The sequence below is a fragment of the Myotis brandtii genome, unplaced genomic scaffold (genome assembly GCF_000412655.1).
Source record: "Myotis brandtii unplaced genomic scaffold, ASM41265v1 scaffold973, whole genome shotgun sequence".
NCBI lineage: Eukaryota > Metazoa > Chordata > Mammalia > Chiroptera > Vespertilionidae > Myotis > Myotis brandtii.
Genome location: NW_005372038.1, coordinates 1397724 through 1415109, shown reverse-complemented (window position 1 = coordinate 1415109; position 17386 = coordinate 1397724).

Below are 17386 nucleotides of genomic sequence, written 5' to 3'. Positions count from 1 at the left end.
CATAAAAATGCCTTTGGCTTCTGAATCCTCAACAGCAGGTAGAAAAGATATTTTTATTGGAAAAAACTTCCAGATATCATTGAAACACTTTTCTGGCTGTGGCCACTTGCTGGCCTTGCCCTTCCAGCTCAGTCTAGCTGCCCTCGACCCAGGATAGGTTTGTGGACTTTGGTTGTGAAATATGATGTATGCAATAATTTAGGTATTTTTCAGGGAGTGAAAGACACAATAAAGTCAAACTTGGCACCTGACGGTCATGTTCCCTCACAAAATAGCATTTATGCATCAAGGAGAACAGGATGGAATAAATAAGATATTGTATATTCCTGGCTTTAGTCTTCTTTGTTCTTAACGCTTTGTAATGTCTGTCTGACCTCTAGTTTATACACCCTCTAAACCATTCTGTACCACCACCAGGTTACGTTTCATAAAGCAACAATTTCATCAGTCTCCCAAGCCACCCCCCTGAAAAGGTTCTGATTATTCTAGTTGGCATTCAAGTTCCTCAAATATCTGGTCCTACCATACTGTCATAAAAAGGATGCTGCCACCAATCCAATGCCAACAAGAGTTGCCAATTGGGGGTACAGTAAAAGGAGAGACTTTATTCAGGAGAATAGCTTATAAACCAGGGAAACACAGCCTCCAGTGGAAACTGAAAGTGTGCTCCCAAAGACAAAGGGGAGGCCTACTTATATGTTTACTAGTGGCCTGGTGCATGAATTCATGCACATTGAAAGGAAATTAATTAGAAGATGGCTGGTGGGGCAGGACTGGGCCAAAGGGCCCAGACACACCCTGGAGCCACCCTCCCACAGTACCTCCCCAGCCAGCTGCACCTGGGGTGGTGCTGTGGCTTGAAAGGCCTCTGTGGAGTGAATGGGGGGTCCCTCCGGCAGATGGGGTCCCTCCGCCTGGCCTGCAGGGATTGGTTGAAACTGGCTCTCCGACATCCCCTGAGGGGTTCCAGAGTGTGAGAAGGCACTCTGCAAATTTGCTGTTGTATAGGGTGTGGAACGCAAATGCAAGTGTGCAGTGAATCAGAATCAGGGTGACAGTGCCCCAGCAACAACATAACCCACAGCCAAAGGTGGAATCGCACAGCCCCATGAGGAGTCTGGTTCCCTCCTCTCTGGTTTCGGGGTGTGTCTGAGAACTGCTGCCACTGCCAAGTCACTGCAGCTTGGCAGCTCCTATGTTGAGCGTCTGCCCCCTGGTGGTCAGTGCATGTCATAGAGACTGGTCAGACTGAGGAAGGGACACTTAGCATATTAGCCTTTTATATATATAGATATAGAAGAAGTGCCTGCCCTAATCCATGATTGGTCTATTTTTATGCAAATGAAGAATCCAAATTTGCACAGTTTGATTAGTCCAAATAGCATTGCCCTGATTGGTCCCTATGGAATTGCTCTGATTGGTTGGTAAAGATGCAAATGAGGATATAGCTGCACAGCTCCAATTGCATGGGGCAGTTCTCAGCCCTTTGGTAGAAATAAAGTTCCATGAACTTCTTTATAAAGGTAGGCTCAGTCAGCAGGAACATTTTGAAGGAGGCTTGGCATCCCAGTCTGTGGCTTTTCCCTGAAATGCAATATGAATGGGAGGCCCCCTGAAAACATCCACTGCTAGACTCTGATTATAAATTTGGATCCAGTTAACCACAGGAGTCCTTTTTGACAAGTATATTCCTTCTCCAGGTCAACATTAATTACATAGCTGGACTGAACTTTTCCTAGCCTCTACACAAACTGTCTACTCACTTGTACTGAAAATAAACCAGAGATTTTTAGATTGTAAACCTTGGTAATGCTATTATTCCTTGAGCTTGGAATGTCCTCTATAACTTGTCTACCTACAGTCATTCAAGGAATCTTCATTGAACACATACTATATACCTTTTTTGCCAATCAAAGTTCACATAGCTGTCTTCCCAGTTACAGCAAGCATGGTTACAACAAGCATATATTCAGAATAAAATGACAGTTTGACAAATATATGTGTGCTGTGGGACAATCAGGAGAGATTGTTTAAAATTGAGGTTATTTCCTCATCTGAAATGTATTAGAGAACCTTTGGTATTGTTACTTTAGCATTTGCCTCTCCAGCTACACTGGAGATTTTTGAGGCCGAGTCAAAGTTTAGACTTCTTTGTATTCCAAATGGCACCAGTCACATGCTAGGTATCTAATAGTTGTTCAGTAAGTATTTGTGTTTGGACTAACTTGCTGATGTTCTTTGCTTGAGTCAGACAATAGTCTTTAGGTGTGGCCCACCCTCAGTAACTATGAAGGAAGTGCACAAGGAAAACCAATGAGTAAGATTAAATTCCAGCAAAAAATACATTTTAACAGAGGAGATTAGCTCTTCTGCTGAGTAAGCTGAGCCCCAGTAAACTGATCCTTCCTTCTCCAAAGAGCTATGGAAATAAATCACCTGGTGGGTGAAACAGAGTTAGTCTCCATTTGCAGGGGTATTTTAAGTGTCTCCATGGTTTAGTCCTCCACAAAAATCTCTCCTTATTTAACATCTGCTCTGTCTTCAAATTACCTTGCGCATTTTTCTAAGACTAGGTCAAAATAAACAAGAATCTTTCACTTTCCAAGTGTCCACCAAAGCCAAAGGGATATTAATTAGAGACAGAAGGGAAGGGGACGGGAAGCTGGTCTCACCAAAGGAAGTTTATTCTCTGGGAAAGAAATGAAATGTGAGTTCATAAGGTACAACAGAAACCTTTTAAACTCTTCGGAGCTAGACTAGAAATTGGATGGAAGAGATAGATGAGATGGTAAAATGTAGCAATAAATAAGTCAGGAATTTCCTGTAACGTAAGAGAGAAGGTGATAAGGTCAAAAGTGCTTCAAACTCTGTTTTGGAAAAGTGTAGACAGTAAATATTTTAGGCTTTGCAGGCTACAAACCTAGTCTCAGATACACATTCTTCTTTGTTTCTTTGAACAACTCTTTAAAAATGCAAAAAAAAGTTCTTCGTAGCAGTTTATCCACCCTTGCTCTAGAAGATGATGTGTGTGTAAATTTCAATTTGATTTCCACTTGAACAACACTTGTTGTGGTAAAATCAACTCTGCAAAGTCAGAGGGTGAAAACCCCCTAGGATAAATGTGAAGAGGATTTTGAATGAGGGAAAGACCAAACTCAAGACTAATTAACCAGGGATCTTCAGCCTGCAAATAGGGCAACTACTCTGAGCATGAACTAACTGGAGGAGGAGGCCTGGTTTGAGTGAATATAAAGGTCTGTGCAAAAGCTATTTAAAGTAAAAAAATAATAATTGGGGAGTGTGATTTGATCAGGACATTGAGCATCTGGCCAAATTGAAGCTGGGGGACTCCCCCAGGACCTTTCAGAGCAGACCCAAATGCAATCTGGAAGCTAGGGTCAAGGAGAGGCAAACCCTCAGGGTGTTTTTTGACCACAGAGGCAGGGGGGAAGTCCTGGGCTTTGTACCAAGCAGCCAAGACTGCACTTTGGGAATAAGTGAAATCTCTGCAAAATGTAACTTACCTGCCCGAGATCAGTCTAAAACACCTTATGGGGTAGACCCTTAAGGATGTAAAGAAATTATGCCTGAAAAATTGGAGTCTGGGGACCCTGGCAGTTCTGATGCAAGAGAGGAAGAATTTAGAAATGTCCCCCTCTCCCTTCCCCCACAGGAACCACTTTTACCTAGGGAGGGGAAGGCAGGCCTGAAGGTAGAAACTACAGAGTATCTAAAGAGCACCTGACAAATACATATGCTTTTGAGAAACCAAAGGAGGGGCTCCCCTTGATGCTGACTGAAAAGACCTGAGGGCCATAAGGTTTAAGCTTAGATCAACTTGTCAAAAAGCTAGGAAAAACAATGCTTTCCCTCACCCACTGTACCCTGGGGCTAGAGCCTTTAAGACTGAATAAGTGCTTGCTGCCTAATTGAGAGGAGAAAGGGTTAGTGTGGGTGGCAAGCACACTAACCACAGGTCTCCTAAAAATAACCATATATTTCAGTTTCCAAGGTGTTTTCACAAACATTGTTTCATCTGAAGCTCACAAAAGGCAGTGTGGTCTTAAAACAGGACAGATTATTCTCTCCGTTTTTACAAAGAAATTGAGGGTCAAAAGGATTGAGAGACTTGTCCAAGTTCTCACAGCTTGCAAACAGCAGCATTACACTCAAATCTCTCAAGATTCCAAACCCAATGCCACTTTTACACTACTGCCAGTGAGAAACACCATTTGTCTGCAAGGCGACAAATGGCTGGCAAAGATGTACATCGCTGGGAGAGTTGACTCAATTGGGAGCTAGAGCGGGTGGAGCAGAAAGAAATTAGAAGGTAAGGATAGTGGAGTTGTGAAAAATTTAAGGCTTTCAGAAGGCTGAGAATGAAAAAGGTTTTTAAATTGAAACAGTTCTGAATCTGGAGTCTGTGTCCCAAGGAAACGGTTTTTTTGTTGTTGTTGGTTTTGTTAATCCTCAACCGAGGATATTTTTTCCCATTGATTTTTAGAGAGAGAGTGGAAGAGAAGGAGGGAGGGGGGAGGGAGGGAGAGAGAGAGAGAGAGAGAGAGACATCCATGGGAGAGAGACACAGTGATTGGTTGCCTCCCTGATCACATCCCAACCGGGCAGGGATTGAACCTGCAACCCAGGTAGTGTCCTTGACTGGTAATCAAACCTAAGACCCCTTTGGTTTGCAGGCTAACGCTCTAACCACTTAACAACACTGGCCAGGACAGAGTGATGACTTCCTTAAATGTTCAGGGTAACCTGGGAAAGCAAGTACGATGGGATTGGGCTGGCTTCAAAGGATTTCCACCTTGGGTAGAAAGATACACCAGAGCAATGAATGTACCTGCCCAGTTCATCACAGATGCTGAGAAAAATAACTTTGATTTTGGATTTAAACAACAAGTAGGATGGGGAATTGAAAAGGACTATACATGACTCATTTATACAAAAACCTATGTCATGAAGTACATGTTTCTTTCACCCAACAAATATTTCCTGAGCACCAAATTTGTGCCAGATATAGCATGTGCTAGGTGTTGGGACATGACAGCAAATAAGACACTGTCTGTGACTTCTGGGAAACCTAAAGTCTGGTTGGGAATCCAGAGAATAAATAATGACAAAAATAATGTGATAAGTAATTTGATAGAGAGAGGAAACAGGATGAGAACTAAAGAAAGGGGGAAGAAGCATTGAGGGTGCTGCTAGTCCACAGTGCAACACGTTTCCCCAACACCTGATCAATGCCTGCCGCACTCCGCTAGAAATTTAATAGTACATGAAACATGACACCTTGTGAAATGAACTACATACATTGTGAAACAAGGCATGGTTCTATTGTTCTGTAACAAGGTAAAAACTGAACTTTTTATCAAGCTAGAAACTATGAACCATGAAAAACTATGAGCACATTCCCTTTCTTGCTCTCTTCAGATACTATGCGTCTAGAAAGGGGACTATGGGACTAGAGGGGTGGGACATTGAACTTATGTTAAAAGTTGGTTAATGTCACCTGGGTAGGAGCATGACAGGATTGGTTGTAGAAGAATGCCATGATCACAGATTTATGCTCTTTGATCTCCTGGAGATAATGAAGGAGGAAAGTTTATCCAAATGGAGGTTAAACCTTCTGCTTAGGGCCACCCTGGGCTAAATTTTGTTTCAGATGGAACTTATACTGAGGAAATCATAGTAGAAAAATGTACTATGTAGGATGGAAACACTCATACAAGCCACTTGCTATCAGTGTTTTGCAAGAACTTTATTCAAGTCACCTATTGTCTCTTGTATGGAAATTAGTTGACTTCACCTGAGTTTTCCTCTTTGTTTCTATTTAGCAATGCTTTGGATAGAAATTTGAGTTTGTATAGAAATTATCGGGCTTCACAAATAGTGATTGCTTTGTAAAAATGTAGTACTACTACTATAGTAACAATAATAATTATTATACATAGATACTATTTATTGAGTATCTACCATGCCCCAGGACTATGTGGCCAACATCACGAATCCTCAAAGATCCTATATAATAAAAGCCTAATACGCTAAGTGTCTGACCGTTCGTTCCACCTTTCAACCAGTTGCTATCATGTGCACTGACCACCAGGGGGCACGCACTCCAACCGATAGGTTAGCTTGCTGCTGGGGTCCAGCAGATTGGGACTGGGCAAGATGGGCTGGACATGCCCTAGGGCCCTCCTACGGTCCCTCCCTGTCCCTGATTGTGCATTGGTGGGGTCCCTTGGCCTGGCCTGCGCCCTCTCACAATCTGGGACCCCTCGGGGGATGTCAGAGAGCCAGTTTCAGCCCTATCCCCGCAGGCCAGGCCAAGGGACCCCACCGATGCATGAATCCATGCACTGGGCCTCTAGTCTTTAAATATTTACCCACCATTACTACATCTCTCCAAAATGTAAGCTCCATAAGGGAGGGATTTTGCCTATTTTGTTCATTAGTGTATCCCAAGTGCTTAGAACAGTGTTGAACACACAGTGAATACTCAATACATATTTGTTCAACCAATAAATTATAAAATTGAGACTTCAGAGGTTAAGTGATTAAGGTCACATAACCAGTTGAATGCGGGGATCTTATCCCAGTTCTACCTAAATAAGAAATCTCTGTGTTTCTGCAACTATACGAGGCTGCCTTTTAATAAATTGATTCCTTTTTACATTTCGGATTGGGGTACAGGAAACAACATCATCCATAAAGTTATCTGGAACCATCTTCTTGCCATCAAAGGCACGGAGCCAGCCAGTCACACTCTAATTAATCTACTCCCTACTGCTCATGCCTGCACTGTCTTTCTTCTGATCTCACTTATTTGCTAGGCACCAAATAAACATACCACCTTCTGCTTAAACAGTTCACACCCACATTTCCTCACCACACTTTAAAACTCCCTGTTATACACTAAGATCATCAGGAGGATGTGGCTGACACTTCTGATACAGCTGCCCACTCCAGGATTTCATCAGCATTCTGAAAACTGTCAGCAGTCAAGAGCTACAAGGAACCCTAAAGATCATCTAGTTCAATATTCCCACCAAGGGCAGGAATAACTATAAAAATTACTAGCTCAGGCCATCCCATGGATATCCCTAAGGAAGTAGGCAAGAAGGTGCCATGGGCACATAATGCTACAGGATAAGCCTGAAGCTTCTTCCTCGACCAATAATTTTCTATATTGGGAGATAGACTTAAATAACTTAATGACTGAATAATTTAAATATCATTTATATATTAAAACTACTTCTGATATTATAAAGAATATGCAATTCATGTGAATGTTTAAAGATAAACATGAGACTGGGATAGAGGTTACTGCTCAGGGGATATCTGCCTGAAGAAGTGACATTTAAGTTAAGGCCTAAGAAATAAGATTGAGTTAGCAAGTGAAGAGTGGGAAAAGAGTGGAGTGCAGTGTTGGGGGGGTGGGTATGTGCAATGTCACTGTCAGAAAAAATAATATATACAAGGGTTCTAAGGCAGGGGAAAATGTGGGATTCGAAGAGCTAGGGCCTGAGTATCCCAGGTCCACACTCCACAGTGAGATGGTCTATTACCCCCAAATCTCTTTAGCACCTCCAAAGGAGTCCCTCTTTTTGCCCACATCCCGCCAAACACTGTGAAAATCTTCGCAGGGGGAGGTTCAACAAGCTGGGACTGAGATGTCTACAGATGCTTCAGTACCACCCCAGATTCCTTAGCCAAGACCAGGAAACCAGGATCACATAGCTATCATTGCTTAAGGATTTTCAACACTCTTGCTAAAACCATTTACTAGTTTAGAAACTGCTTGGTATAAAAAAGTAAACTCTAGTCAGCCCATTGCACAACACATCACAAATTACAATATCAGATAATATTTATATATGACTGTTGTTTTATCTTCACCACAACCCTCTAAAAATAAGTTATTTTACAAATGAGGAAACAGGCTCCAAATATGCCCAAATTCACATAGCTAGTGAGCAACAGAACAAAGATTGTGACACTAGGTCCTTTTGGTACTAAAGCCCCGTAAGCTTGTGTTAGGGTTGCCAAAGGAGGTACTCACAAGGCCAAAAGTGGTAAGGGATTATGAATTCACTAGAGGCCTGGTGTACGAAAATCATGGTGGGTACAGTCCCTAGGCCTGGCCTGCAATCAGGGCCATCTTCCCTTGCTGCCTGCAGCTGGCCCTTCCCCATCCCCCCGCCCACCACCACCCACCCCTGGTTCCCCATTCGCCATCAGGCGATCAGAGCCTGCCGGCCAGGGGAAGAGACTGAGAGGTAGTCAGTGCACCTCATAGTGACTGGTCCAGTGGTCGTTCTGGTGGTTCCACCGTTAGGGTCAATTTGCATATTACCCTTTTATTATATAGGAATTAGGTCATCTGTAGAACCAGATGGGCTGAGCCCCAAAATGGCATCAGCACCCAGGGATGGAGCGTCAGAGGTTTTAAAGGACTCTAGGCGAGCTTTTTCGGCAAGGAACTCTCTGGGCAGGTCTGAATCCTGGGAAAGTCCTGAGGAGAAATGGTCTTAGCAATTGGGATGTGGTCTAAGCGAAAGGGAATGTCAGTTGTGAAGTGGTCTAAAAGCCAGTTCCCAGGGGAGGGAATATTCATTCAATTATTTGATCAGGCCTAACACTTAGTATCACATTGCACCACTGAGCAGGGTTAGTAGGGAAGAGTAATTATGTGGGCCTTGATCCTTGTAGGCCACTAAGCAAACCCATTGTCCTACACCCTGAAATTCACTAAAAGAAAACTGAATGGAGGGTCCTGACCGCTGTGGCTCAGGGATTAGAGTGTCGGCCCTGGCACCAAAAGGTCAAGGGTTCAATTCCCCATCAAGGGCAGGTTTGAACCCCGGTCCCAATCGAGGTTCATGTGGGAGTTAACCAATTGATGTGTCTTTCTCACATTGATGCTTCTCTCTTTTCTCCCCTCCCCTTTCTTCCTTTCCACTCTCTCTAAAAATCAAGGAAAAAATATCCTTGGGTGAGGATTAATAAGAATAAAAAAGACTTAATGGAGGGGCACACAAAGGAATAAACTGTGTTAGTGGCTACTAAATAACAAGCACCAGGATAGGGTCTCTAAATGTTATTTCACTGAATCCTCACAGCAGTCCCTCATGGAGGAGAAATTATTATTCTAACTTTACAGATGAGGGAACTGTAGTCCAGGGTGGTTAAGTAATTTACCTCATTTGGTAAGTACTGGAGCTGCGACTGGAATCCAGGCTTTAGTGACTCCAAAAGTCTATACTCTTTCCATCAGAGCACACCAAAGATGGTTTAATATTTAACACTTCCCAAGTTACATATTTGCACTTTAACAAGGGTTTTTCCTGTGTGAATATCACAGAACCGTGGCAGACCTGAAGAGAAGGCTGATTGGGGTCTGCAAGGTGGGCTTTAAATCACACAGGAATGACATTGACCTACCTTCTGCCTGCAGTTCCTGAAGTTGGGCAGCGTGCCAGAGGAGATAAATCTCTACTCCAGTAACAGCCTTCTTCTCCTCCAGTTGGGATAACAACCGTCAGACACTTTGGCAACTATAGAAACAGAGAGAGCACCAAATCAATCAGGAGTTTATTTGCAAAGGTTAATGTCAGAGTATGACCTTCCTTTCAATCCTGCAAACGTTGTACATTTACAGTTTCTCACTCAAGAATTTGATTTCTCTTCGACTCACTTTCAGTAATTTCTTTTTTATCATTGACTAAATCACATTCTCCCTCTCATCCCACCACCTTTTAGAGTGCAGACTTTGATGTGTGTCCTCCATCTCCCTACTTCCCTCTTGCTCCAGCTAACCTAGGACTGTGCAAACTGAGACGTATGGCCAGTCTGGCCCTTTACAGAAACTCAAGCTGCTGAAGGAGATATGGTATTTAGTTAAGCTGAAGTGGAGCCCTGCATAAATCATAAAGAGGTGAACCCAGGTTACTCAAACAGGACCCTAGGAGGTGCTTGGGGAATAGGCTTGCAGGCAGCTTTATTTTCCTACAGCCGATTTATTTCCAAAATGCTGGGGCCCACAAGTTCCCCAGGAGTAACTTGGCTCCCAAATGCTGCAGCAGGTCTTGGCCTTGGAGCACAGTTCTGGTGCTGTTTCCTGAATTCCCACATTGCTGTTTTCCACACATGGATCAGGCTTCAAACTTCCTGTGTCTGGACTGTGTGTGTGTGTGTGTGTGTGTGTGTGTGTGTGTGTGTGTGTGTGTACGTGTGTGTGTGTGTTTATATATGCATGGAAAGGGTGAGGAGAGGGCAGGGGATCCAAAAGGAAGAGCATTTACCTCAATGTTTGTATTGCATATGTATCCCTTTGTTCCTTTCGCATTCAGATAGAACTGCTACTTTCTGATCAACTGGCTTCCGCATGAGCAGGGCTAGTATCCTCCTGAATAAATAGGAGACTGACTTTAGGAGGTGTCCTAGAGAAGGCTGCTTGTCAGCATTTGTCTGATATATTTGTAGGGTGTTTGTGTGTGGTGGGGGGCAGGGGAGAGTTAGGTAGAGCCATAAATCCTTAGGATTTATTTTCTCTGGTATATGTGCTTGCCTCTACTTTTGTTTCTAAATGCATTTAAATGATTTAGTTGTTCACCAGGCAATTAGAGGAAGATGTGCTCATTTCACACTCACAGTTGACTTGGTGGGTGGGTGAGAATGTCATTCAATACAAAACACTGTGATTTTGTGGTCTTTTCTTCTAGAAGAACTGAGCCAGGGATTGAGGAATAGACTGTGAGCTGTGTTCTCCTTCCTATTTTTCCTGTACATTGGGCAAAAATATTGGATGCACAGGGCAAACTTTTAAAATCAAAACATTTATTAGTTGCTAAAATTAAGAACCAGGAGATTTTACATTAAAACATTTGATTCCTGGTTTCTCATGAAAAATCAGAAGTCCTAACCACATTAGGCCTACATTTTCATGGTGTTGACTATGGGAAAGCTGCCCCTTTTACATTGGCTTTGCCTCCTGACACTTTTGAGCCCTTTTAAGTGTACAATTCAGTGGCATTAAGTACATTCAAAATGTTGTACAAGTATCACCACTATTTCCAGAGATTTTCATCATCCCAAACAGAAATTGTGCTCATTAAATAAGTTCCCTTTCCTCCCTCCCCTCAGGTCCTCAGAATCACTCTGCTACTAGTACTTTCTATGAATTTGCCTATTCTAGGTACCTCATACAAGTGGAATCATACAATAGTTGTCCTTTTGTGTCTGGCTTCTTTACTTAGTATAAAGTTTTTAAAGGAGACTGATTTTTTTAGCACATAGACATTGACTTGTATTGCATGTTAAAGGAGGAGTTGTGTTTTATTAAAAAAACAACAACACAAAAAACTAGAAGGCCAATTGACGGGTTATTGGGGATGGAGACTCTTGACTTTTAAGCTTAAAATGATCATTATATATATATTACCAATATATGCAGGTTCTTAAAATATTCTTAGGCAAATCAGTGTCTTTACACAGGTTTTTTACAGTTATTGGCTAATTCTCCTGGTGTCCCCCAGAGGTTTCTCAATATTTTACAGTCATGATATGAAGACATAGGGATGCTCTGGGGATTAGTTAAATGTGTGTGGCATCCTTTGCTGTGTAAACTCACTCTCTGGAACTAGTTTTCGCTCCATGCTTTCAACTTCCACAGATTTTACTGTCAATCCCATTCATTTAGCACTTAGCATAGGATTGTTAGTTGTCTTTTTTTGTATATAACCTTGAAGGCAGGAGCCAAGTCTCATCCCTCTTTGTTTTTTCAGTCTTGTCCATAATAGCAACTCAATGTTTGTTGATGTTGGCCTCCCCTCCCCCTTCCTTTTAAGTAGAACTGGCAAAGCTAGCTTTGAATTCAAACTCAGTTAAAACAAACTAAAGGGTTTTCAGGGTAAAAACAAAAGGAAGTCTTGAGTAGCAGGAGACAAGGAACATCTTAGAGACCTGGGTAAAGCTGAGGTGCCAAAAAACCTGTTGTAGGCCACAAGCTGAGAAGTGACTCTCACACAACCTGATCCACCATTAATTTTAGAGCTGTGCTCAGTCTGCTCTATCAAAATTTAAAATTGGAAAAGAAGAGTAATGCTCAAGGCAGGATTTGAGGAGGGAGTATTAAGGAATTAAGTGCTTTAGGAGTTTCCATTGTATTAAGGCCCCTTAGCTGAGGGGAAGGCAGATTGGAAAAAGTCTTTTGAGGTCAACTTCAAGGCTGGGGGCAGGCATCCTACCAGGCCTTTGCTACGAGTGTTTGTTTCCCAGCATTTTCTGTAATGTCAAAAGATGCGAAATTGCTGAAATCACCTCTCAATAGGGGGATGAGAAAAATAATTTTGGCACATCTATGCATGGAACACTGAGCTATCATGACAAAGAATGAGGTAAAGGAAGTTATCCTGAGGGAAGGTTATTTAAAAGACATAATATATTTTGAAGATTACACACAGGCATGGAGAGAAAGAGAGAAAAGGACTATGAGAATGGAGTGGTAGAAAGGAACTCTTTACTCCTTTTAGTACAGTTTTAATTATACCATGTCCATACTTTTTACATTTACCATTTTAACAGCATTGTTAATTTTAACAAGTATCCTGTTGTCATTGTGACTAGTAGTAGTCTGTAGCATATAACTATTCTGCCTAGCTCTGCTGCTGTCCATCTCCCCCTTCCCAAATAACCTGGCAGGAATAATAGGTGTTTATGGCCTAATTTTTTTTATTGTTGACACTATTACATATGTCCCCATTTCCCCTTCGCCCTGACTTTGCCCACCTCCACCCAACCCCAATCCCCCCTTCCTCTGGCCATCACTATACTGTTATCTGTGTTTATGGATTATGTCTATACTAGAGGCCTGGTGCATGAAATTCGTGCACGGGTGCAGTCCCTAGGCCTGGCTGGCGATCGAAGCACGAGGGTCTGGCATGGAAGGGCAGGTCCCAGCTGACCTCTGGGCCCTGGGCAGCACCTGAGCCCCCGGGCCCTTGTGCACCCGTCTGCCTGAGTCACAGTGCCCGAGTCCTCATGTGGAGATGTGGTGAGCGTGGTTGGGCACCGTGGGCCGGGGTGCAGCGTGGGCCTCTGGGTCACCCAGCGGCACCACATGGAAGCTGGGTGGGCTGTGTGCTCTCTCCTGACCTGCCTCACAGACAGGCTCCTGCGTGAACCCACAGGGAAACTGACCAGTGGCCCTGCTCACCCAAAAGAGGCTGCAAGAGTGCGGGGTGGGGCTCCTCACAGGCACCTGGTACCTGAGGGTGGGGCTTCCCCAGTGCATGAGCCCTGGCATCCTGGGGGAGGGTAGAAGGGGGAGTGAGAGTGAGCTCGGTGGACACCCCACATTCTCACTGCACCTCCGTCCCCATCACAGCCAGCAAGAGGTCGCAGCTCCCCTGCCTGGGCATCCGGTTGCTGACGCCCACCATGTCCCACGACACCCCCTGGTGGTCAGCGCACATCATAGTGAACAATCAAAATCCTGATCTCCCAGTGGAACTCAATGTCAAATGACCGCCCAAGGGGACAATTTGCATATTAGGCTTTTATTATATAGGATGTTCTTTGGTTAGTCCCCCCCCCCACTTCCAAATTCCCTTTGACAGCTGTCAGTCTGTTTCCTGTGTCCATGCCTCTGTTTCTATTTTGTTCGTCAGTTTGGTTTGTTCATTAGATTCTGTGTATAAGTGAGATCATATGGTATTTGTCTTTCTCTGACTAGTTTATTTCAATTAGCATAATACTCTCTAGGTCAGTGATGGCAAACCTTTTGAGCTCAGTGTGTCAGCATTTTGAAAAACCTTAACTTAACTCTGGTGCCGTGTCACATATAGAAATTTTTTGATATTTGCAACCATAGTAAAACAAAGATTTATATTTTTGATATTTATTTTATATATTTAAATGCCATTTAACAAAGAAAAATCAACCAAAAAAATGAGTTTGCGTGTCACCTCTGACACACGTGTCATAGGTTCGCCATCACTGCTCTAGGTCCATCCATGCTGTCACAAAGGGTAAGAGTTCCTTCTTTTTATGGCTGTGTAGTATTCCCATTATGTAAATGTACCACAGCTTTTTTTTATCCACTCATCTACTGATGGGCACTTGGGCTGTTTCTAGATCTTAGCTATAGTAAATAACGCTGCTATGAACATAAGGGTTCATATATTATTTCTGATTGGTGTTTGGGAATTCTTAGTATATATTCCCAGAAGTGGGATTGCTGGATCAAAATGCAGTTCCATTTTTAAATTTGAGAAAACTCCATATTGTTTTCCACAGTGGCTGCACCAGTCTGCATTTCCACCAACAGTGCACAAGGGCTCCCTTTTCTCCACATCCTCACCAGAACTGTTCGTTGATTTATTGGTGGTAACTTTTCTGACAGGTGTGAGGTGATATCTCATTGTGGCTTTAATTTTCAACTCTCTGATTATTAGTCACTTTGAGCATTTTTGCATGTCTATTGGCCATTTGTATGTCCTCTTTGGAGAAGTGTCTATTTAGGTCCTTTGCCCATTTTTATTGGATTGTTTGTCTTCCTGGTGTTGAGCTGTATCAGTTCTTTATATTTTGGAGATTAACCCCTTATCAGATGTATCATTGGGGAACATGTTCTGCCATACAATGGGTTCCTTTTTATTTTGTTGATGTTTTCTTTTGCTGTGCAGAAGCTTTTTAGTTTGATATAGTTCCATTTGCTTATTTTTTTCCTTTATTTCCCTTGCTCTGTACATATTGGCAAAAATAATGCTACAAGAGGTGTTTGAGATTTTACTGCCTATGTTTTCTTCTAGTATTTTTGTGGTTTTGAGACTTACATTTAAGTCTTCTAGTTTAATTTTTTTTGCATGTACCTGTTCAATTTTCCCAACACCATTTATTGAAGAGAGTTTCTTTTCCCCATCGTATGTTCTTGCCTCCTTTGTCAAATATTACTTGACCATATAGGGGTGGGTTGATTTCTGGGCTCTTTGTTCTGTTCCATTGATCTATATACCAGTTTTTATGCCAGTACCAGGCTGTTTTGATTACAATGGCTTTGTAGTACAGTTTGATATCAGGTATTGTGATATCACCAACTTTGTTCTTTCTCAAGATTGCTGAGGCAATTTGGGTCCTTTTTTGGTTTCACATACATTTTTGGAATATTTGTTCCAGATCTGTAGAATATGCAATTGGTATTTTAATAGGAATTGCATTGAATATATAGATTGTTTTGTGTAGTATGGGCATTTTCATGATATTAATTCTTTCAATCCATGAGCACAGTATATGTTTCCACTTATGTGTATCTTCCTCAATGAGGCAAGAATAATCTTCCCTTAATTTACAAACCAGGTATCTCCATGTCTTTAACACTCAAAAAAAAATTCACCTTGCTCATGAAAAATCATCCAAATAACTTCCCCTCACGCATAAACAGAATCATACCAAGAATACAGTCTGCCCATACTTCTACTTCTGAATCTTTCAGCAGTCCTAGCGGAGTGCTTTGCATACTGAGGCTACCCCACAGCATGGCAGGGACCCACTACTTTTCCTGCACTCAGTTATATTCTGCGACCCTGTTCACGGTGAGACCGTGTTTCCTAAGTGCACACTTTCTCTTGCATGCCTTGATCCATGGCCTTTCAGAAAGTTCCCAGTTAGACAGGCTTGATTTGGAGGTCAATTTTTCATTGGCATGAATTCATTATAATAGCTTTGTGCTGTCAAGGCCTTTCTTTACATTTAGACTTGCTTCCTCCTTCTAACATTTTCTAGGAAATATGGACCTGTAGAGAATGGTGGTTTCCATGGTAAATGTTCCCTCATATTTGTTTTCTCAAGTTCACTTCTGATATACACAGCATGATTTCCTTTTTCAGTACCAGCACCACAATAGATTTAGGTTGTGGCGCCACTGCAAAGCTCTTTAAAAAAGAAATCTCACCCACTCTGGTTAGAAAAGGGGTGATTTATTATTCTAACTGCAGGGAGCCAACTTCATATCCACCCTGAAAACTGTAGGAAAAGGGTTGACTTTAAAAAATATAGTCACAAGACCTACACACCTTGGATGTAAATGCTTAAAACAGATGAGCAAAATATTTGATTCTCAGACACAGGTGAGACTCTCCACCATGTGACACGCACAAGTTGAAACAGATACTAGTGTGAGGTGCTTTGTGGTTTACAGGGTTTTCACACACAGTTCATTTTATTTTCATATACCAGTGCCATTAAAGTAATAGGGTATGTCTTATAGCCTTTATTTACATAGGCAAATTAAGACTCAGAGATGTTAAGCGACTTAAATCACACAACTAGCAGCTAAGTGCTAGAGCCAGATGAGTTCTTCCTTTAGTTCCAAATTCCATGTTATTCTGCTACCCCCTACATTGTTTCTTTGTGTTTTCATTTCCCAGGTGTAAAGTGGTAGATTTTCAGTGCCCCAGGATGCTGTACTGAACCCAGTGTTCTTAGGCAATATCAGTTTTTCGCTACTGTGAACACCACATTGACACTTCACGTACCTTCCCTCCTCGTGGCCTAATGAATTAAAGGGAAAGAAAAGTTACCTATTCCCAGAGGGCCGGACAGCGCCATAAAGGTGTACTGGAGCCGGCCAACACACTCTCTTAGGAGACTGAGAAGCCAAGCGTCTCATCTTTCTCTTCTCAGCAGTAGCTGGGGGAGAACGGAGAGCTAGACAATAGCCTCTTGTTTAGTTTTATTAATTTTGAGGGCGGGTGGGACAAAAGAATCGGATCGACTGCGGAAGTCACCAATCGCAAGCGAGTCCTAGGCCAGGATTCACCAACCGGTAGCTGCAAGAGAATGGTGGGTGGGACTTGCACTTCTTCAGCCTCCACCCGGGTCGGTCCTCCCAGCCCGCCCTAGAGGCGGAGTCTCCACGGAGCCCCGCCCCCGCCGCCCCCGCCGGTGGAGCTGCGGGCCACAGGGAGGGGGACGGGGACGGGACGTGGGGTGGTGGGAGGTAGGGGGGTGGCTAGGGGGAGCGTAGGAAGAAAAGAGGGTGCCTCGCAGAGCTGCGACCTGGGTGGGGGCCTGCTGATAATAGGAAACCAGAGGGGCAGGCAAACGAAGGAGCAGAGCGCTCTCCTTCCTGCATTATTTTAAGTAGCCTTTGCGAGAAGCTGCTTTTCAGCATTTTTAGTTCTTTTTCTTCCTTTTGCTGTGGGGCGGGGAGCTGTACTGGCTCTCCCACGCGACTCCGCTCCGCTGTTGCTGTAAATAATTATTGTACTCTTTGCAGAACCCTTTCCTTCCTCCCACTCAGTCCTTGCGTAGACGCTTAGGGACACTGTAACCAAGTTGTGCCACGTTAATGAGTGAAGGACAGCGAGGGCCCAGAGCT